At 51.9% G+C, this 23,040-nt stretch overlaps 1 protein-coding gene across 3 annotated transcripts in view; it reads left to right on the forward strand.

Moving 5' to 3' along the window:
• Positions 1-23,040, forward strand: part of GRID1 (glutamate ionotropic receptor delta type subunit 1) — a 668,729-nt gene that overhangs the window by 158,731 nt on the left and 486,958 nt on the right. The window lies entirely within an intron of this gene.

The raw sequence follows: 23,040 nt of genomic DNA on the forward strand, positions 1-23,040 counted from the left end.
TCTCTGTTCTTCTAGGTAATATTAGATATATACTCCCCTGTGCTGATTCCCTTCGTCTCCTTCCTCCTCTTCTTCTCCTTCCCTTTCCCCTTCCCCTCCTTCTCTTCCTCCTCCTCCCCCCTGCCCTCCCCCTTCTTCTTCTTCTTTGCATGACTACTATTATACTTTTATTACTGTGCTGTAGTATTCATTTTTTTCTATATCCTAATGTCCTCCTACCCCCACCTGGGGTGTGGTATTTGAGGGTGGGAACCATGCTTTGCCCACCTCTGTATCCCCAGCATCCGGCCCAGGACTTGGCAATTGCTAGTCCTCAAGAATGGTGGTCCATTCTCCCCAAATGGGCTCATCCACCAATGTTTATCAAACACTGACGATGTGCCAGGCACAGCTCTAGGCAGTAGGGACATGACAATGAACTTGACCTCATGGAGCTTCCATTCTAGGGGCGAGAGGTGGAAAATAAACAAATACATAAGTAAATGTGTGTGTCAGATGATGCAACCGAGAACCAACAAAGGAGACCAAGAAGGAGCCGCCAACAAAGTGAGAGGAGAACCAGGAAGAGATGGCGCTCTTGGGGGAGGGTGCGATGAGGCTCATCCAATAGTGCTGGTGGGTCAGGGAAGATGAGGGCTAAGTTCTGCCCATTGGATTTACAGCAGAAAGGCATTTGAGGTCCTTGACAGGAGCTGTTGCAGTGGGATGATGGAGCCAAAGCTGATGGAAGTGGGTTCAAGAGAGAATGGGAAGAGAGGGAGTAGAGCCAGCAGGTATAGGCAGCTTTTGATAGAAGTCTCATTATAAAGGGGAACAAAGTCATGGAGGGGTGTTGGTGTCAAGGGAGGGATGTTTTCATTAAGATGGGAGCCATGGCAGTGTGCTTGTGTCCTGATGGAATGCCCCTGCAGAGAGCGTGCCACGAACAAGAGAGAAGGGACAACAGGTCGAGTGATGTCCTTGAGTCGGTGAGAGGGGATGGGATCTGCTGCTCAGGATGCGTGTGTTATAAGTGAGATGAGCCTCATCTGGCTTCTCCAGCGCCAGTGACCAGCTGGCCGCTGATGAGCTCAGCCCTGGAGAGATCTGCAGGCTGTCCTTTCCCTGCCATTTCTAAGTGTCATGGTCATGACCTCCAGGACTCCCAGCATGCCATGAGCAGATGCAGGGCAGGGCAGCTCCACAGATGTGGCAGGGTATCCCTGGTCACAAGACAGTCAGAGCAGCCTGGGAGTGGGGCGGGTAGGGTTGGCAGCAGGTTTGACTATGGTTCACTTAAGAAGAAATGGTGTACATGGTACTCGAGTGGTGGTAGTGTTTGGGGAGGGGCTCATAGATGTCCAGGCTGGTGGGGACACTAGCAGAGAGCAGTCTGTGAACCAAGGTCATGGTCACGTTCAGGGTACCAGCTCCTATCGAAGAAGGCTGAAGCAGTCAGGCACAAGTCAGAGGCCAAGTTCAGGAGCTGGGCAGCAGTGTGCAGACTAGGATGGGAGTTAGGCAGAGGAGGCCAGGGTGAGCGTCCTGTCCCGGGAAGTGGGGGCAGTGTGGGGACCCCCCAGAGCTCACTTAGCAGCATTGTCACACAATGTCTACACCAGGTCAGCATGGGGAAGCAAGCTCGCTGTCCTTAGTTTTAGTGCCAGGCTCTTGGGTAGATTATTTGTTCATCTGCGCATTCATTCAACAAGTGTTTCTCATGGCTGGTCTGTTCTGCATTGAGGCAGAAATGATTGTTTTCATCTTACAGATGAGGAACTAAGACTCAGGAGAGTTACAGGATGTCCCTAAGATCGCACAGCTGGTTAGTGGCAAAGCACTCAGGCTCCTGCCACTGTGTGGTGCTCCACACCAGGAAGATGTGCTGGAGAGGTCCAGGTGGGCCGAGGTCCCTCAGTCCCCACAGGGGGCGTTCTGGGTCCTGCAGAGGGGTGCATGTGTGTACATTTGTGTGCATATGTGTGTTGGGGGTGTCAGGTGGCTTCAACCAGGGCAGAGGAGGGTTGCAAAGGCCATTAGCTAGGGAGGGCCCGAGGCAGCGTCCCTATCGTGTGTCTGCTCTTTGGGTCATGCAAGTCCAAGGTCGGATAAAGGCAGGCAGGCAGGTCTTGTGGGTCATGGAGATTGCAGCAGCCCTGCCCTGTCCCACCCACCTTGAAGGCCTCTCAGGGGGCTCACCTTGGTGACGAGCCTGCTCTCCAGGCAAAGGCAAGGAGGCAGCTCCTGGGCCAGACCGCGGGCCTGAACTGGGGCGCCTTTGTTCTGGTGCAGCGTCGCTGTGAACTGTGGCCTTGCCCGGCAGCCTCGCTGCCTTTGCTGCTGATGGTCAGAGCACGTGGGGACAGTCAGGGAGCTGGGGTTTGTATTCCTCACGGCCGCAGCTCTTTGCTCTCTCTGAGGTTGCGTCTCTCTGGCACAGTAGCTGGGGAGTGTTTGGTAGATTGGATGCTGGTCTGGTCTTCAGGAGACACTGACTGAGCACCTCCTCTGGGGAAAACACCATGCTAGAAACCTCTTGTTCTCTCTGTGATTTCATCCTCAGGGCGACAGCATCACCTTGTTTTACAGGTGAGGAAACTGAGGCCTGGCAAGTAGCACTGGTGTAGGAACCAGGTCTGCTTGACCCCAAAGCCCGGAGAATTTCCAGAACCTTCGTTGCTGACCATTGAGCCATTAGTTCTTATTAGCGTGTCCTGGATTGACATGTCTAAAGTCATTCACGTATTCATTTGTGGACAGAATGAAGACCATCCTTGACAGTTCCAGGCAGTGCAGCGGGTGACAACTGGTCGAAGGGAAAGGGCAGGGTCTGGAAACGCCCCCTGGAGTCTGAGGTGGAGAGAGCAGGAGGCAGAGTGAGGGGTGTTCGTGGCAGAGTGAATAGCATGAGTCAAGGCCCAGGGTTAAGGGGGTGGGGGTCCCTTGACAGGAAATGGCTCCAGGCACACCCCCCACCCTGGCCCGGCGCGCTTGGCACCTGTCTCTAGTTTCATCCGTATCCAGCAGCTCATTTGTGCATGTGCATACGTGCACGTGTGCAGGCCTACACGTGTGTATGTGTGCGCAGCAACCGGGGAAGTGTCTGTGCATCCGTCTGTCCATCTATGCTATTGGCGCCTTGATCTGTCCATCTGTAGTCATTGTCTGCTTATCTCTGTATCTCCAGAGAAGGTGCTTAATCAATGCGGTTAAGATGGTGTCTAGCTCCATCTCTGTGTCAGGTCATGCTCACGTGTAACAGTGGCAGTGTGGCCACCACTGTCCCTGCTAATAGTTCATTTCTACCTTGGGCAGGTGCCCCCTGTCCCCCCTTGTGTCCCCCATTCCCATACAGGGTACCCCAGGCCCTTAACCTCTGGCCGGGACTCTTTCGAGAGTGCAGGATGGCGGAGGGCTCTCGGGTGGTGGGTCGCTTGGGAGGGGTATTCCATCTTTATGGGCACCTCTGCGTCTCTGCCTGTTTCTCCTGGTCCCTCTTTTTTTTTTTTCACATCTTTATTGGAGTATAATTGCTTTACAATGGTGTGTTAGTTTCTGCTGTAAAACAAAGTGAATCAGCTATACGTATACATATGTCCTCATATCCCGTCCCTCTTGAGCCTCCCTCCCTCCCACCCTCCTGACCCCACCCCTCCTGGTCCCGCTTTATAGAAGGTTTTGTCTGATTCTCTCCCTCTCTCCCCAGTTTGCTTTTTTAGTTTTTCTTTTTTAGTTTTTCACTCTGACCTTCCCCCGGACTGGACCTATCTTGCGTCTCGGAAGTAAAAAATGAAAAACTAGCCCTGAATCTTCTCAAACTTAGGTTGGTATTTCTTTGAGTCTTTTTTTTTTTTTTTTTCCTGCTTTGATGAAGGTAGGAGAGTAGAAGAAATGTTCCTTGGGAAGTGAGTGAGTGAGAAAAGGGGGAGAGAAATACATAGAGAACAACCAGATCAGCACTTGGCAACATTTAATCTATATTTACATCTCTATCTACATTTGCATCTACATCTATTATCTATATTTACAGCTGAATCTATACATATGTATACACACCCACATACACACATTCGCACACATATCTGTCTAGAACTTTTCATGCTTCTCAAAGGTCCTGTGGAACACTGGCTATTTTGGGGGAGAAAAGGAAACAGAGGTGCAAAGTATAGACTAAAGTGACTAAAAAGATGCATCAAACAGTTGGCTGTATGTAATGGACTTCATCAGGATCCTGATTTGAAAAATTTGTTTAAAAAAAACTTATATGAGACTCGTGAGAAATTTTAATACTGACTAGATATTGGAAGATATTAAGGGATCCTTCACTTTTTTAGGTGTTCTCAGAGTATTGTGTTTATGTTTTTTTTTTCTTTTAACCCTTGTCTTATAAGAGATACAATTGAAATGTTTACATGTGAAAAATATGATGTTGGAGATTTTCTTCACAATAATTTGGGGGTGGGTGAGGTATGGTTGATGAGAGTTGAAGCTGAGTGATAGATGCATGGAAGTTCATTCCACTCTTTTGAATGTTTGAAATGTTCCATAATAAAAAGTAAAATAAAATCGTATAATAGTATTCTTTCCTCTAGTTATGCAAGGAATATTGTTTGGTTTTTATTTTAGGTTTTATGCTTTAACTTTTCTATAACCTTAGGTGCTGTTGTTACTTGCTGGCTAGAGAGAGGAGCAGATGGCAGGATGAATGGATAAGTGATGAACAAATATTAATGAGAACAGGAAACTACCAGTCGAGTTTCCTGGACAGCTTACTTTTATCCCTGGATACTTCTGCAAAATTACATGCACATAATATAGTCCTATTATTTTTTATAAGGAAATGATTCATACCATGGGATTAAATAGGCCAGTACTTTATGGTAGGTCGTTAGTAGAAGCTTAAGTGTAGACTCTGAAGGCAGACTGCCTGGCTCTGCACGTAGTCGTCCTCTGACCTTGGGGAGTCACTCCCCACCTGCAAAATGAGGATAAAGATAACACCTACTGTATCCCCATGCAATGGAATATTACGCAGCCACAAAAAGGAATGAAGTACTGAAACTTGGATGAGACTTGAAAACATTATGTTAAGTGAAAGAAGATAGTCACGAAAGACCACATATTGTATGATTCCCTTTATATGAAATTTATAGAATAGCCAAATCCATAGAGATAGAAAGTGGTTGCCAGGGACTGGGGTGGGGTGTGGGTTAGGGGTATAGGAAATCTCTCAATCTGTCTGGGCGGTTATAAAAAATACCATAGGTAGGGTGGCTCATAAATAAAAAAAAATTAATTTCTCACAGCTCTGGAGGCTGGGAAGTCCAGGATCATGGCACTAGCAGGTTCAGTGTCTGGTGAAGGCCCTTTGCTTTAAAAATATTTATTATTATTATTTTTTAAATTTTTAAAAAATTTATTATTTTTTAAATAAATAAATTAATTTATTATTATTATTCTTTTTGTGAAAGCCCTTTTCTGGGTTGCAGACTGATGATTTCTGGCTGTGTCCTCATATGATGGAAGTGGGTGGGGAGCTTTATGGTGTTTTCTTTTTTTTTTTTTCTTTTTTTTTAATAAGTGCGCTGATCTCATTAGGAGGGCTCCACCCTCATGACCTAAGCACCTTCCAGTACCATCACATTAAGATTTCAACAAATAATTTTTGGGGGACACAGACATTCAGACCATAGCTGGGAGTGACAGCTAATGGACATGAGGTTCCTTTTTGAGATGGGGGAATCTCCTAAAATTAGACTGTAATGATGGTTACACAACTCTGAATATAATAAAAACCATTGAATTGCACACTTAAAATGGATGAACTCTGTGGCATGTAAATTATATCTCAATAAAGCTGTTTGAAAAAAAACCACCCACGTCATAGAGTTGAGTTAAGGATGAAATAAAATACCGTGTGTAAAGTATTTAGGAGAGTGCCTGGCATGTCACGCGGGGGTTATAATTCTCGGTGCTTTACTGAAATCATTGGGGGGAGCGTTTTCTTGCAGCATTTACTTTCTGAAGTGTTTAATATGTATCATGCTATGGAAACTTTGGATGCCAGTGGTTTAGGTAAAAGTACAATCTCAGGGTTTTAATGACCATACGCTGGCCTGGACTTAAAAGTCTTCTAAAATAGATTATTCATCTATCTCCACATTTTTGGTATTAAAAAAGACTCTCTTAAAGAAACTTGAAAAGACTTTGGACAGTCTACACAGTCTACAATGTGGCATTTTCCTGCATTGCTGCACTCCCACCCTAATTTAGACTGTCCTCTATTCCCATACCCACGTTTTTCAGGTTTTGAAATGTCTGAATCTTGGTACAACTTCAGCCTTCAGAGTCGTCCTTCCATTAACAGATATAAAGCTAATTAGTAGCTAACCTAATTGATTCACCATTTCCTAATTTATCTCTCTTCCTTCAATAATTTCTTAATTGACTAAACCGCTGTGAGTGAGACACAGAGAGGCCTGACCCTCAGAAGTGACTGAGAATTGGCCTTGATGTTGGAGATTTCCTTTCCTTTCAAGTTCCAGGCTTGCAGACCCAATCCCTGGGCTCAAGGCAGATGGCCTCAGATCTGCCCTAGGTCCCTTCCCTGGGTCATTCCTTGGAGTATGAGGGGAATGCATAGTATTGCTTTAATTTAAACTCTTGCTGCCCTGGCAGGGACAAAGCACACGTTCCATAGTGGTTGCACGTGGAATCACTTGAGAAGTTTAAAAAAAATACTGATGCCTGGGTCTCGCCTCTAGATGCTCTGATGTAACTGGTACAGGTTATAGAGATTATTCAAAGCTTCCTGGTGATTCTAATATGCAGCTAAGTGTGAGAACCGCCACCTCCAAGGGAAGACACACCGAATAGGAGGGCTGAAGGCAGGAAAATCAAGAGTATTTGATCACTGGGGGTAGGAAGTACAGAGGGTAAACATTTCTCTTGTATGTAGAGGAAAGCCTGTGAGTAAACGTGCTATTTAAAAACCATTCGGCATTCTGCTATAGATAGATGGGAAGCATGGGTCCAGCCGTCCATTCAGCTTTTAGAACGTGGACCAAAATAGCTCCCCTTCTGCTCTGACACATCCTCGGGCAGAACTCTTCCTCCTTTGTCAACCAAATGTGTCGGTTGTTGTCCTCTGGCACTGGGAGCGTGTGTGCCTGTGTGACAACAGCGAGGTTTGCTCAGCTGAGGGCCCTTGGCAGATTGCTTCTCTGTGGTTCGCCTGTCCCTGGGGGAGCAGAGGCTTGTATCCTCCCGGAGATGAGCAGGCCCACCAGGGAGAGCGGTTCATTCACTGAAGAACAGGGTGTCTGCCTCTCCTGGGGAAGGGGCCTCTGGAGGCAGGCACGGTGCTGGGGCCCTTATCTCCTGCAGGCTTCAAACCTCACTCTGGTGTCCTAGCTCCACCTTACAGGGGAGTAAACTGAGGCTGAGGGTGGAGGGGCATGCATCCAAGGACCCACGGATGATGGATGGTAGAGCCTGGATCAGGACCACAGCAGGCAGCTCCAGGCTGGGGCGGGAGTGATGGCAGGGGTGACATCTGCAGCTGCAGGGACCCAACCCTGGGGGCCGGGCCAGAGCTGCACAGGCTCCGGGGCTGGCTTGGACATCCTCGTCCCCTCTGGCCCCTTGATTCCCTGGAGTCCTAGGCATGCCTGGAGACTTCCTGGGAGAGGTAGCGTGGTGGGAAAGGCCTGCCCGCTGCAAGCCCCTGGCAGTGCTGATTTGGAACTTGCATGGACCCCTCTGCTGCCTCCCCTCACTCCCTGGGCAACAGGACAAAGGAGGTGACTATACGTTGAAGAAGCAGAGTTCTCAGAGCCCCAGGCTGAGTCACGTGAATGGCCACTGTCCTGTTTCAGCAGCAAATCTCTTGGGACGAGGCTCCTGCTAGCGGTTCCTCTTGTAGGATTTGGTTCTTTGCCTCTAGAATGGGGGCCTTTCCTTGGCTTGGGAGGGCCCATGTTCCGGAAATCCCAGTCTGGATTGCTGCTGGGAAATATCTGGAAGAATTTTATGGCTCCTCTGACTTGCTGGACTCAGGAAGCCTTACCAGTTGCCCTGTTAGCATTCCCTGAGGTCTGTCTTTGGTTCCCACTCCCATTTTCTCCTGGGTGGCTTGCCCTCCACACCTCCGAAATAGAACGAGGCACATGGGGGTGTCCCAGGGGCAGAGGTGTGCTGGAAGTAGCTCTTATTGGCTGGCTTCCTAACTCCATGCGCAGTGAAGTCACTTTGGTAGCTTGAAATTGACCCTGTTGGATGTATCTTCACCAAGGAAATCTGCAAATACTACAACTCCAGGGTTTATTTATTTATTTATTTATTTATTTACTTTCCAAGAGCTTGTTGTTAAGCCTCTACCAGCACCCCTGGGGCTGCAGGATGGCTCGACAAGCCCAAGAGTGCTTGTGTTTTTCTCCATCTGTCCAAGCCCAGCATCACTGCATGCCTGGGTACTTGGCTTTCTCACAACAATGATTCCAGAGGTCACTTGCTGCCCTTTCGCTATGACTGAATCCATAGGTCTGACCCAAGCCCTTATTGCCATCGAGTCTAGCTCTTGGCCTGGTCCTGGGTTGGCCTGGATCGTTGCATAGAAGCCACCTCCAATGTCACAGCCCATGTCCTGCAGCCTCCCCAAAATGCCTGGATGCCTCAGCAGTCCCGTGCATCCATGCAGGGGGCATGTTAGGGTCGGGAGCAAGGGGCTAGCTGGAGCTGTGGGCCTGTGCTCCCCCTTCAGGTTTGACCTCCCTTCCCTGCAGTCCCAGCTGAATTCGGAAAGTCCAATTCACTCTCTCTGGGCCTATGGACTTTGAATGGTGCTGCCTCCCATGTCCCCTCCCTCTGATGTACACCTTCCCCAGGTCCTCTGCCCCATCCCTCAGGGGCAGTGGATGGGGTTAGAAGAACATCTAATAGAGGCCCATGTTTTCATAAATCACGTGTGTGTGTCTGACTATGTGAATGAGTATTTCTGTGTGTCTCTGTGTGTTTTCTCCCTACCAGCAGTGCCTCACGGGCTGCTCTGCCCTGGATTGGCTGGGGCTGCCTCGGGGCTGGGACAGGTGAGGGAGGGCAGTTGGCTGGGCATTCTCCATACCTTGCAGGGCAGGGGATGCCAACTCAGCAGGTGGAGTGTGAACAGCAGGCTTATTCAGTGCTGGTGATTATCTTGGGGCCAGAGGTGAGGTGTCCTGATCCTTGAGGGCATCCCAGGGCTCAGATGCACCCAAGGGAATAACAGCCTTCAACAGAGGCAGGGCCCACCTGTCTTGGTGCCGTGGATGAGGGCAGGGGCAACTCGCTTTATCTAACCTGCATTGTCTCACTAGCTGTGTACACCAGCCTGGTGAGATAGATGTCACTGTGTTCATTTTTCAGAGGTGGAAACTGAGGCTTGGAGTGGTTCAGTCCCTGACCGAGGCCACACAACCCATATGCTAGGGGGAAGATTTGTCTTGGATTCAAGGGCCTGTGCTCTTTCTCTCCAGTCACGGCACTGCCTGAGGCAAAGAAATGAAGGTCCACCCATGTACAGGCTGACTTTGCCCTTTGGTGCCTCTTGTAGAGTCTGGACCTATTTAGGCTGCCCTCTTGCCTGTGAAGGATTTCAAACCACTGATGCCTATGTCTGCCTCCTCCAGGCAGCCTGCCCTGACTGCTCCCTTCTTTTCCTACCCTCATTACACTCAGTCGGCTCTTGAGCTTGAACTGTGAGCTCAGAAGCTATGGGGCTTGTGTGACTTCTTGTCACACCTTCCTTCCCTGAGAACCCACTGTGGGCCTGGCCTGGCACTTACCTCCAGTCCCAAGTGTTCAGCCCTGATTCTTTCCTTCCCTTGAGGACACTGTCTTCTGTCTCATGAGTCTCTCGAGATTCTCAGACAGGATGCCTGGGCCGTAGCTGGCCCAAACCAAGCCCAGTGTTCAGCCAGCCCTCTTTTGTGTCCAGAAGGCAGAGGCTCAGGAATAGGCTTTGGAGGGCTGATCCCCCAGTGGTTGGGAGGCAGAGAAGACATCAGAGCCTTAGTTTCCTCATCTGTAAAATGGACAACACCATGGACCCTGCCTGGCCTTGGTGAAGACTAGGTGGGATGGTCCAGGTCCAGCAGGTTGGCCGGAGTTGGAGAATGCCTCAGGGAAGCCCTCCCGCCTGCCACCCCTGCAGATACTTCTCTCTCCCAACAGGACCTTAGGTCCATTTGCCTAGTTCTGAACTCCTTGGAAAGAGCCGGGTGCAGGGATGTGTGTGACCTCTGGGATCTATCCTCTGCACCTCAGGGAGATGCCTGAATATCTTCCAGAGAGGGAAGGTATTTTCTCTGCAACTGGCTCCATGGTTCCTTCTAGAAGACAGGCACTCTTTCTGGGCAGGGCCTGTACGAAGGCCTTCAGGCTGCCTCTGTGGCCCTTCCTGCCCCCTGCCCATCCCCAGAAAGGCAGGAGCAGGGGGGTCTGGCCAGATCCCGAGTGGCAAGCAGGCTGCCTCCTGCCAGTGGCTGGACACACTCCCAGTGCCAGGCCCGTTGTTCTTTCTCGTTGGAAACCCCAGATTGGCTACCCAATCAACCATCATTCACATTGTGGGATGACCTTTGGGCTCCCTGACAAGATGGTGCTGGGGCTTGTGGGGAAAATTGCAGTGCCACACGGAGGGAGAGGTGGTTTTCTCCTGCTCCACTTGGCTGGGCCTTTCCTGGGCTTGGGGGGTGGGTGCTGTTCACTGAACCTCCCTGCCAACAGAGCCCAGCATCCTTGCTGCAGCAGGTGGGTGGAGACACCTGTAGCTTCCCAAACACAAAGGCAGGAAGGTTCTGAGCCTGAGAATTGGGACTTTGGGTTTGGGGCCTGGCTCAGGCTTAATTGGGAGGGGAGGAGGTACTGGGCACAGGGCAAAAACCAACTCTGCCACAAACAGCGTGGAAGTAGAGACTGCCCAGCAAAAACTCAGGTATGGCTGTGGTAACCAAAGGAAACTGCATCTTGGTCACAGATAACCTGGTTTGGGGAGGCAAAGACAGAGTAATTTGTTTCTATCTAAACTTTAAATGTCAGCCAAGCCAACTTCTACTGTGGGCCAGCAATTGGGCTGTCCTGCCTGCAGGTCCTGCTTTGACACCTCCCAGTTGTGGGACTGCACTAAGTTACTTGTCCTCTCCAAGCCTCAGTGTTCTCATCTGCAGAATGGGACAGTAATATAGATCTTACAGAGTTCTCTTGAGGACTAAGTGAAAAAACATAGTAAAGTACCATAAAGCTGAACCCGAGGCTCATTAAATCGTGCTAAGATGATGACAGTGAAAAAAAGGACTGCTGAGAACGACAGATCTCACATTATGGAGGCCGATCCGTGGATCGCATTTACTCCACAGTTAGCTTAGACATAATGAACCGTGGCACGTTTTCCTGTGTCTTCAGCTTTCTGCCATCTCCCTTTGCTCTAATGTCCAGTCAACAGGATGCGGGCCTCGTCTGAATGTGGTGAGGACCGCTGCTCTGCACAGGATTTCTGGGGGTGTGAGCAGGAGGTGAATCTCACCTCTTGAATCCCAAGTCCTGCTCATGTGTCACTTCCCACTCGTGTGTCACTTCCCGAGACCGCCAGCAACTCACCCCCCCACCTGGTCCTGCAGCAGGAACTGCCCCATGCTCCCTCCTCTGATGTACCCCAATGCAACCGGTCTGTGGGACAGACCCACTTAACATTTGGGACTAAAAGAAGGGATGACCCCTCGCCCTGATCTCAACCCTAGCTCTAACACTCATCCCAGACCCAACACTCATCCTAACCCTGACCCCCAAACTGACCCCAGGCCTAATCCTTAGCCTCAGATGCAGTCTTAATCCTAAACTTAACCAGAGCTCCGTATTGGATCCTCGCCTTTGTAAATTGTTCCAGCCATAGGTAGCCTCCTCAGCCCCTGGGGCTTGATCCTTAGCCCCTGCTGTCACGCTCTATCTTGATGCTCTGGTCTCCTCTCTTCCCCCAGCCCACTCCCTCCAGGAAGCCAGGAAACCATGCTGCACTCCTGCCCCTTGGTCCTGCAGAGCCCAAGTGTTTTCTTTCCCCCTCCTCCGTGGTCTAGCCTGGGCCTGGTCCTTCATGCAGGAGAAGGACTGTTTAGGCATTTCTTCAACGAAGCCTGAGCCCGAGCACAGCAGCATCCTGCTGCTGCTCTGACGTGACCACCCCTCTTTACCTTGTCTCAGTTCTACTTCTTTGTGGCGCTCCTTGCCCTCCCCGTGCCCCTCACCCCCAGGATATAATAAAAGAGAGTAAGAAATGTGCTCTGAGAGCAAACCTCCAGGATCACAGAATTAGTTTTCCTTCTAGTGGGTATAGCCGGGGCCAAGGGAAACCCTCATGGCTGCTCTATGGCTGTTAGTCCTGCCAGGTGCCCAGGCTGCCTCTGGGAGCACATAGTAGGTCAGCTGAGGGCAGCCCCACTGATGCTGGGCTCCGTGGATTTCCACCACTCCTTTGCTTCTGTCCACTGTTCTTTGCACCTCTTCCTGGCTTTGGATCCCAGGCCTGCCTCTGGGCTGGGAGCGCACACAGACATGCTTTACCACTGCCCACGCGGCCTCCCCAGGCCGCTGATGTGCAGGAGGAAGTCAGGCCGCCACCATCATCTTCTACCCCTCAGGGCCCCAAGGGAGGGGCTGAGTAGTCGCGGGGTCCAGTGGATTGGAGGAGGCGGCTTCTCTCAGGTCCTTGAGGAAACCAAGCTCCCAGCCTTCGTTCCTGCTCTTCCATCTGCCCCAATGCTGTTCCTGCATGCACCCCTCTGGCAAACTCCTCCTCCAAGCCTCAGCTTAAAGTCATTTCTCTGGAAGCCCTCCCTGACCCTCCTGACAAGCTATACTTTGCCCTTGTTTAATTGTAACGTAACTATTTCGTTGTGCCATTATCAATTTAATTGCACATCAGCCTCTCCACTGTGCTGGGTGAGAGCAGGGAATGTTCTCCCTGCTGGTGTAGAGCAGGCTGCCTGGAACACAGGTGCCACTCAGTGCATATTTGTCCCAAGCTGGGGGGTCCAGGGCTGGGCTTCGGCGTGGCTTTCTCTCTTCTGCTCTGGGATGCTGATGGGGATGGGTCCGCCCAGGCTCTGCTGTCCTGCGAGTCTCACTCACCCCCAGTTCTGAGCCTCTTTCCTCCTAGTTCCTGGGCTGCTGTTCCAGGTCGCTGGGCTGGAGCCTTCCCCAGATTTTGTCCTTTACAACTCATTGATTTTTGTGCTGACTTTTACAGTACAAATGTCATCGTTAGCTAAAATAATTGAAGCAGGTAATCTATTCGCTGAGCTCACAATGCCCCTCCCGCTCTGCCTGGCCTGGTGTGTCTGCGAAAGTGCTGCTGGGGTTTGCCTCGCCAGCCAGCCCCCACCTGGGCTCCAGGGACTGGGGTCAGCTGGGCTGAGCAGGACCAGTGGTGCAGAGGCCTCTGGCCGAGACCCTCTCCTGTGCACCAGCGCCTTCCGAGGTGGACTCTGTGTGTGATGCAAGGGGACGGGCAAGGCTGTGTGGACAACTGCTCACCAGCCACATCCGGGGGCCGCTCTCCACCCTCTCTGCTCTGCAGCCTCTCCGGCATTCAGTGGGGACGGTCATACTTCCCTAGAAAGAAAATTACATGAGGCCACAGACAGGTGGCCCGCACTGTCCCTGACACCCAGCAGGGACTCAGCAGGTGTGGCTCCCTCCTCCCTCTCCAGAATGAGTCCTGCAGGTGTGGGAGGGGCCAGGTAACCAGCAAACTGTGTAGGTGTTATACATCACTCAAAAACAAAACAGAGTTGGGTGCCCCAGAGAAAAGAGCTTTATCACCAGAACATGAACCTACCAATCTTTTCTGTCTTCAGGAACTTTCTTTAGGTAAGTCATAGAGTAGCTCGAACCCAGTTTCCATTTCCAGTTCTGCAAATTCAGTCTTCAGAAATGGAGGGTTTCCTGTATAAGAGAAGGATCCTGGGGGGCCATCTTTTCAAAAGCAGAAAGGCACAGGGTCCGTTTGGATGTGGAGTTGGCCGGCTGTGCATCAGCGGGCGGGTGAGGGTGTTGTGTGAAGCTGTCTGCTCTGCCAGCACATGCAAATGGGTGTTCGGGGGCTGGGGAGACGGGGGGCTCCCCTGGGTCCTGGAGAGGGTGAGGATGAGTCTGGGTGAGGGGGAGGAAAAGGACTTTGCTTAGATGCTGTTGAGCTATTATGCAGGAAGGCCCTGGTGACAGAAGAAAGCTAGGACGGAGCTCTGGGTCCAGGGGGCAGCATCTGGCTCTCTCTGCCTGCTGAGCGGTCCTGGGATTGGGGCCAGCAACGTGCAGAAGCTCTACCCCGTGTGTGAGGGAAGCACGGCATTAGCACCTGCCTGCCTGGGTGTGAGTTCAGATTCTGCTACTCCAGGCTGAGGCACGTGGGGCCCATCACTTCACCACTCTGAGCCTCAATTCCCTCGTCTATGAAAGGATGCCCACCCATGGGGTGGAGGTGCAGGTTAAGAAGTGTGGAGTAGGAAGGCATGAAGTGCGGGGCAGACAGGTGCTAGCTTGGAGCCGCCACTCGCCCAGCAGAGGGTGTGCGCTTCCCGGGTGCTTGGCTTCCTGGCAGGGCAGGGGCCTGATGGCCTCGGAGTCCAAGGGCGAGAAGGAGGAGATGAGGAGATAAAGTCGGCCTCTAGTAGGGAATGGCAGTCTCAGCCACAAAGGCGGACTGAGAAAGTGTGCCGGGAGATGCGTGGAGTTGGGGGGCAAGTCAGGTCAGGGCTGGGGCTGTGGCTGGAAGGCCACAAGGAGCCCAGGGCCCCAGAGGGAGCCGTCGGGCCTGTGGGCCGACCAGGCATGTCTTAGGAAGGCAGCAATCCCTCCCTCTCAATGCAGAGTCCACCTCCCTCCTAATCCCCATCCCCATTCCACATTCACTCTGGGCAGCCTGGCTGTCCAGAGAGGGCAGACCTCAGACCCATGGGAGTGGAGAGTGAATCCTTCTGCCCCCCGGCCCCCTGCCCCTCACGGAGCAGCCTGGGCCTCCTCTGGGAACTCTGTGAGGTTCGGGCAGACCTGGCTGGCCTGGGACTTCCTGGCTGCCCCTACAGCACCTTTCAGCCTTCATGTCTTAAAGATGCTCTGTTGACACGTCAGTTAGCTTTAAGCCAGTGAGGAAGGCTTGAGAGGCAGGAACGTGGCATCTAGACTGAAAGGTCAGTGCACTGATGTGAGACATGGACAAGGGGTCAGAGGCTGAGACTTCACATGCTGGCCCATGCCTGCACCCTTGCTGCTGGACCCTGGCTGCCCCTTGGTCACACAGTGACTGTCCTGCAGGCTGCATGGACCCAGTCCGAAGGCAGAGGAGGTCGCTGCCGGGGAGGATGCCAGCTCACACCCAGCCAGGTACACCGGCCGGTATCCCAGGGCCCTTGGAAAAGCCTTCCCCTCAGGAAGCAGGAAGAGACCCTAAACGTGCTGTGCCTGCCAGGACAGTTGAGAGGAACGCCGAGGAGGGTGCGCCGGATGGACCCATCCTGCCCAGCCTTGTGGACGCTCCCGTTTTCATGGCCCCCTTGAAGGGGCTGTGGTTGGGAGCTGACTGGCTGGGCTTTTGGTTGTAGGGCTGCAGATGCACCAGTGTCCCCTCCTGAGTCTGGGAAGGGTGAGGGTCCCCGGGCCTCAACAGGGACACGGTGTTGAAGTCCCCATGATTCTACCTATTTCCTCTCTCGGTTCCTGGCAGTTCCTCACTGTATGGCCACACCCTCTTCCCCTTTACTCCCTGGGCCTTGCTGCCCAGGACCCAGGGATCCACCTGGATAAATTGCTAACACCAAAGCACATTCACTTATTTAATATTTAATATGAATTAGGAGTAAAATTGCACCCCCAAAATACATCTGGTCCCAAGCCCCACTGAGGGTTACGTGTCTTGCTGTCCCCCAGAACAGGCTGGGTTTCAGCCAGCCGTCGTGAGCGTTCCTGTGTGATTGCCAGCATTTGGACAGAGTGTGGCAATTGGAAGCTCGTAGAAAATAAAACACACTTGTTTTTCTGCCTTCTTTATTGATTTGGTTTTAGGAGGAAGAAGCTGGATGTAATTTTTGTTTGATTTTCCTCTTGGTTTCCAAATGGATAGAGATGTTCTTATCAATTCCTCCACCCCCAGCCCTCTCTGTGATCCACTTCCTTCATGACCACCATCATCTGCTTGCAAGCCTTGTTGTGTGAGCAAAGCAGCCAGCAGGTCATCGCTGCCTCCTTCGAACCAGGGTGATGTGGCTGAGTTCCGCAGCATATTTGGGAAGGCGAGCTCTGACTGATGAAAAGACAAGCCCTCCTGGAGACTCCCTCAGGCCCTCACAGCTCTAGCCTCAGTTGCTGAGGTTATTTCCTGGCTTGACATACTCTCCGAGCCTCAGTGTTCTCATCTGTACAATGGGCTTAGGGTATTTCTCCTGGGAACCAGGAGTGCTCAGTGGGATGACACATGTCAAGCACCTGCCCCACCATCTGGCCCAGAGTGTCCCTTCCTGCAGCTGCCTGTCCTGGCTCAGCTTCTCAGACTGAGTCATTTCTCCAAGTGTCCCAACCCTCTCTTGGGCCACCCACCCCATGAGCCTTCAGAAATCCCAGCATAAAAATCCCCACATTTTCTGAGCCCTCTGAATGTGCTAGGATGTCAGACCAGGGCCCAGAATTTGCTCGTTTTCCCACCTGATACTCTTGGGATCAGCTTAGTTTCTCATAACATCTCTTACTCCAAACAGCGTGGCTGATACCAGGTTCTCTGGGTCACTGGGTCAAGGGTAAGGTGGTTTTTGCATGGCTGTGGCTTCTTTCAGGTTTCACAGTCAGCCTGTCTGTCATTGCTAGCAGTGACAGCTGAGAGGTAGGAGGCCTGGGACAGATGCACAGCTTTCCCGAGAGCCAGCTGGGCTAACACTTCTTAACAAGAACTCCCTGGTTCTTGAGTATTGAGAGGAACTTTCAAACAGATGTGGAGAGATAGATGAAGGTTTTTGGCTTCTAAGAATAAGGATGCTTTGAGTCCCCATGTGCTGAGTGTGTACTCTGACAGTGGGCTACATCATGATAGGAGAACAGTTTTTGAGCTGGGTTCCCGTAGATTCTATTCCCTGCTTCCCCTACTTATGCCCTGTGTGACCCTGGGCCAGTTACTTCACCTCTCTGAGCCTCAGGCTACTGATCTAAAAAATGAGGGTGCTTATTCCCACCTAGAAGGTTTGTTTTGGGGACATGGTTCCTGGCATATAGTAGGCCCTCAGTGTATACGGATGGCTTTTGCTGGGGATTGCTACCGATGAGCTTCTCTCTGCCCAGCACGTCTGGAGCAGAGCTGTGGGCAGGCACTCAGGCTGGAGCATGGTGACTTCTAGCAGGCTGCTGGCTCCAGCCCACTCAGCCTCTGGACCCTTTGCTGACCACGCCTCCTTCTTCCCTCCCCTCTGAATGCCAGAAGGTATATGTAAACGTCCTTCCTGTTGGCATGGTTGTGTCATCTGTTGATGTCATTGTTCCTAAAGAGTTACTTGAGAGCAGCCGTGGCCAGGTTGGCCTTCAGGAAACATGACAGCTGGGAGAGAAGGGGCCAAGTAGGTGGTGTGGACTGAGCTGAGCTGGGAATTCCACGTGGTTGAGATGGAATGTGTGCTTTGGACAAGTGCACTCAGCAGGGAGGGAGGACAGGCACAGAGTGAGCACTTACAGGGCTCCTTCGTCCTCAACCAGGGACTTTGGCAGGACTGGCCATAGCTCGTACATGATGGTTCCTCTGTATGGAAATCAGAGTCAACCTAGCCCAGTCCCCCAGCTTAAAGATTAGTGTCCTGAAGATATGGGGTGGACAAGTGTGCTTTGACCCACATGATGATGATGATGATAATGGTGACGATGATAGTGGTGATGATAATGGTGACGGTGATAGTGGTGATGATGAAGACGTGAGTATGATGATGGTGATGGTGGTGATGATGATGATGAAGGTGTGGGTATGATGATGGTGGTGGTGATGATTGTGGTAGTGATGGTGGTAGCTTCCTCTTTGACAGAGATTTCAGACTCCAGAGCCCTTGGCCTCTGTCCTTTTTTCCAGCTCAGCCGGAGAGAAGGCGAAGGGTCTAGGGCTGCTGTATGTGGGCTTCTAGGATTCCCAGCGAGAGGTGGGGTGCGGTACGTAGAATCTGCCCCCATCCTCTCCTCCTTTCTTCCCGCATCAAGGTCCACAGCCTTGCTTCCTAGCTGTGGGGCCCCAAGTGAGTTACTAAATGTCTCTGGGCTTCTATCCATTTCCTTATCTATGAAATTAGGGTGACCGACTACACCTCCTTACAGGGCGTGGCAAGGATTTGGAGCAGATTCGCTCTGGTCCCTCCCATTCGGCAGCCAGCATCCATTTGGTTGTTTGGTGTCCATGCTGAACTGCTTGTGTAGATCTTGACCGTGGCCCTGATGCAGTGGATAATGAGAGGACCACCCCCCTCGCCCTGCCCCCAGTTCTCATCCTCTCTGCTCCATTCAGGGGCCTTGCCTCTCAGATCAGTTTCTCTGTTTCTTGTTATTTCAGTCTTTCTCTTGATTCAGTTCCCTCCCATTCAATTCCCCCATCCCTACAGGGCAAGGAAACCCAGCTCCTTCCCCTGCCATCCTGCCTCTCCTCCAAGCTCCCGTCTTCCCTCCGAGCAGGAGTCTTGAAAGTGTCATCAGTATTTACTGCCCCTACTGCCTCTTCTTCACTTCTGCCATGGTTGGTTTTATGTGTCACCTTGGCAGAGGCAATAGTACTCAGTTATTCAATCAAACACTAATCTAGGTGTTGCTTTGAAGGTATTTTGTAGATGGAGTTAACATCTGCAATCAGTTGACCTTAAATAAAGGAGATTAGCCTGGATAATCTCTGGGTGGGGCTCGTCCAATCAGTGGAAAAAGGCTTAAGACCAAAACTTTCCCCGAGGAAGAAGAAATTCTGCCTCCAAACGACAGCATCATCTGCCTGAGAGTTTCCAGCCTGCGATCTGCCCTACCTATTTCAGACTTGCCACCCCCCAACAATCGCCATCAGCTAGTTCCTTTATATCTGGCTAAGGTTTATCCCCACCTTTCCCCTTTGTGTCTCCACCTGCATATTGGCTAATTCCCTCAGCCTTGCTTCCTCCATACGGCAAGAAACATGGCAGCTCTCACCGCCTGAGCTGACATGATGTGCTTGGTCGCTAGAGGGCGTAACCCTCTTCTCCTAGTTCCAGCTTGAAAAAAGTCAGGGAGTAGCTCTGTTGGCCTGGCCTGGATCAGGTGCCCTCTCCTGAATCCAGTGTGTGGGGAACAGAGGACTCTGGAAGGCAGCCCCACGAGAACTGCAAGACTGGAGTAAGGTAAGGAGACATCCCCCGGAACAAGAGCAGGGCTGTTCCCAGAAGAAGAGGGGTGTGCTCGGCACACGCCAAGCTGGGTATCCACTGCCTCTTTTTGTCTTGCTTTCCTCCACGTCTTCATGACGGCGAGACCTTCCCTCTGCTTCCGTAGCATTTACATGTGCCTCTAATATAGTTCTTAATTTTGCCACTTGACCCAGCGTTTCCAAGTCTGGCTTCTGCCCCAGCCCACCAGCTGCTCCAGGGCACTGCTGATGCTTGTTCATCTCTGTGGCCTCCTGAGCCAGCAGACTGCCTGGGGCATGGGATGCCCAGTGTATGTACATTTCTTTCCTTTTCCCCTGCTCATATATCATGTTTCTGGTTCCCACTCTCACGCAGGTATTTTCACATCTGCTGCTATTGCTATTAATAAAAATATTGACTGTTTGCTAAGTTCACTCGAAGCAACTTACACTTGCTATCTCGTGGAATCCTGGCATCCACTGTGCAAAGGGGGTTTTATTATTATCATCATATAGATGAGGAAATCGCTGCTTAGAAAGATTTGAAGTGACTTGCCCAAGATCACATGGCTATGAGGGGCTGAGCTGAGTTGATTTCAAACCCAGAGCAGGCTTGTTCCAGACTTGGGCTCGCCCCGCTGCAACATGCTGCCCCTAAGTTTTACTTGGGCCATTAGTTAACATCTGGTAACTGCCTGCTATGTGCCAGGCACTGCTCTGGGCCCTGGGGACACAGTGGAAGGTAAGACATGAGGACTGATCAATGAAGATGATCATTTCAGGAGGTGAGGAGTATTATGAAGAAAAGGGTAGGGGATGTGGCAGAGACTCACAGGTAGGGGTGGGGCCACCCGGCAGCTCAAGGAAGGTCCCTTTGAGGAGGTCACATTTGGATCCGTAACACAATGCATTGAAGGAGGCAGTAAGATAAAAACTGGTAAGAGCTTTCCAGTAGAGGGAACAGTAAGTGTGAAATCCCTGAGGTGGCAGTGAACTTGGAGTGTTCAAAAAGGAGGACGAGGGCTGTGTGGCTGGAGGGTGGGAAGGAGAGGAGAGAAAGAAATTGGGTTGGAGATCAAGTCAGGGGCTGTGTCACGTGGAGCCTCTTAGGTCCTGAGTGAGGAGTTGGGATTTTTTGCTGAGCGTGCTGTGAGGCTGGTGGGGTTTTAAGCAGGGCAGAGACATGTCCGTGTCATGCTTAGAAAAATCACTGTCTCTGCCATGTGGTGGGCAGATGGCAGGAGGGTGAGGGTGGAGGCAGGGAGGCCAGGTAGGAGGCTGTCAGAATAGCCTCTGGTAGAGATGGTGGTGGCATGGACAGCAGTGGCAATGACGGGGAGAGGTTGGGTTTAAAGTCTCTGGTGGATTATAGGTGAAGAGTGTGGAAAAGGGAAGTCTCCAGGGAGACTCCCAGGCTTGGGGCCTGAGCACTGGAGGGATGGTGATGTTGTTTATTAGAAAGGGGAGCAGAGCTAATGGGCGATTGAGAATCAAGAGTTCCTGTTTGGGTGGGTTAAGTTTGAAATGCCTGTTTCCGAGTGGATAGGTGAGTCTGGAAATCCTGGCAGAGTCCAGGGTGGTGATGTAATTCAGGTGTGGATGGTATTTGAAGCCCCAGGACTGGATGATATCACCTCGGGGAGAGAAGAGGCTGCTCGGGACTCTGGAGAGAATGGGGTGCTGACTCCCGAGTTCCAGCTAGATGGAGCTCCCCACCCCCATCCCCTGGCAGCTGCTCTCCCCCATGGCTGCAGAAACTGTGACAGTAACGCCGTCATCTGAGATCCCCTCTCTCCCTTTCCTTCTGGGATCCTATGCTGGTCCTAATCTCTGATTCTGCCTCATCGTAAAGGAGTTGGTAGTTCAGCACGTGCATGGTGACCTCTAAGCCCTGACTTCCTGGCTTCTAGGAGGAGCGTGAGTTCAGAGTGTGGACTGGACCAGACCCTGGGTGTCTGGGGGCTTGGTCCTACCCATCGGCAGACTTGGTCACTCTCGAATGCTTTGAGCGATCCTCGTTCCCCGGATGTTTCTCTGCCTTCACCTCCTCCCCAGGCCTGCGATCTGTGCAGTGGATCCTCAGACCTTCCTTGAGGGGCACACGGTAGAGCCCCCCCTGAGATTCATGACTTTCCTCCGTCTGGCACTCTCCACCCCCCGTCCCACAAGAGAGCCCTGAGGACCATCAACCTGTCCCTCCCTTATGTTGATGCATGTAGCCAGAGGAAAAGGCAGGGGAGTGGGGATGAGGAGGGGGAGCTTCTGCCAGAGCTTTGATACTTCCACCTGCCTGGGAACCTGAGCCAGCCAACAGACAGTTGGATCTCTCTTTTCTCCCAGTGACAGGGCTTGCGATGTACTGCCTATCTTTCATTCCTAATGGAGTTTTATTGCTGCTCCAGGACGGTAGGGTTAATTCTAAATGATTTCTGGGGTGCTCATTTCCCTCTAAACTGGAAATCACTAGGATCGTGGAGAAAACTCCGACTCAGAATCGGAATCTGCATCTCCAGTTGCTTTTGTGAAGTTGGGGGAAAAGGCAGCTGTGGGCTATGAAAGAGCCCTTTTGGTGCCCGGGCAGAGGCTGCGTGGCTGCTGCTGTGGAGAATGGCAGGCCGGCCGCCCCCCCAGAGCCGTGGAGGTCGATATTGTGGGCACTGAGCCGCCGGCTGCAGCCTGGGGCAGCTCAGTCCCAGGGCCATGGTAGGGTGGTCCCCAGACTTCAGTGCACTGGACAGCCCATAGTGCTGGCCTGGGAGGGGGTACTGGGAAGAGTGTGGGTTTATTTTAACTGTTGGTTTTCCTGGAAGGCACAGGGGGCTAACAATAATGAGGAGGTTCTGTGTGGCAGCCATGTCCCCATAAAGCAGAGAGGCTAAGGGCAGAGGCTTTGGAATGGTGGCTCTAGCACTTAGCATTCTTGAGTCTCAGTTTTACTATCTGTAAAATGGGGATGATGATAGACCTGCCCTCCTGGGGTTGCTGGGGTGGTAGATGAGATAGGGAGAGCACAGGGCTGGGCACAGGGCATAGTGCCGGGTGCACTGCCAGGATGTCCCCCACGGTCGCTGCTCCTGGGGAATGCGTGGTGGGCAGAGGCGTGTGCTCCAGGCCAGCCGGCAATGGCAGCCCTGCCAGCCCCTCCTCTCCAGTTGCATGACCCAGCTCCAGTGCGGGCTTCTGCTTCAACCAGGAGGCTCTTCTTGGACATGGACTTCCTCCCCTGGACAGAGAATTGCCTTTCATTAGTTAATTCACACATTTTCCCCATGACGCTTTATTGAGCTGCCATGCTTGGAGGACAGGATGTGCAACGGTGAATCAGATACTCAGAATCCCTGGCCACTGGCCAGAGACACCTGCTGCTGCTGGGATGGGACCCCTGGGATATTATGGCTGGCCCAGAGTCAGGCAGGAGTCAGGGGGCCTCCTGGAGACCGCGGCACGGAATATGGTCCTAGGGGCTCGATGTTCTGTTGTTTCACTGCTCTGGGGGTAGCAGCGTGGGGTGGAGTCAGGTCTGACTGGGTCAGCCCCTGTTCCTTGAGTGACTGAAGCTCTCTGGGCCCCGGCTTTCTCATCTGTAAGCCAGGAATACTAATACTGCCTTCACAGGCTTGCTGTGAGGAGGTCATGAATTGGAAGTGTGCGGGGCC

Source organism: Balaenoptera musculus, chromosome 16, assembly GCF_009873245.2.
Source record: "Balaenoptera musculus isolate JJ_BM4_2016_0621 chromosome 16, mBalMus1.pri.v3, whole genome shotgun sequence".
NCBI lineage: Eukaryota > Metazoa > Chordata > Mammalia > Artiodactyla > Balaenopteridae > Balaenoptera > Balaenoptera musculus.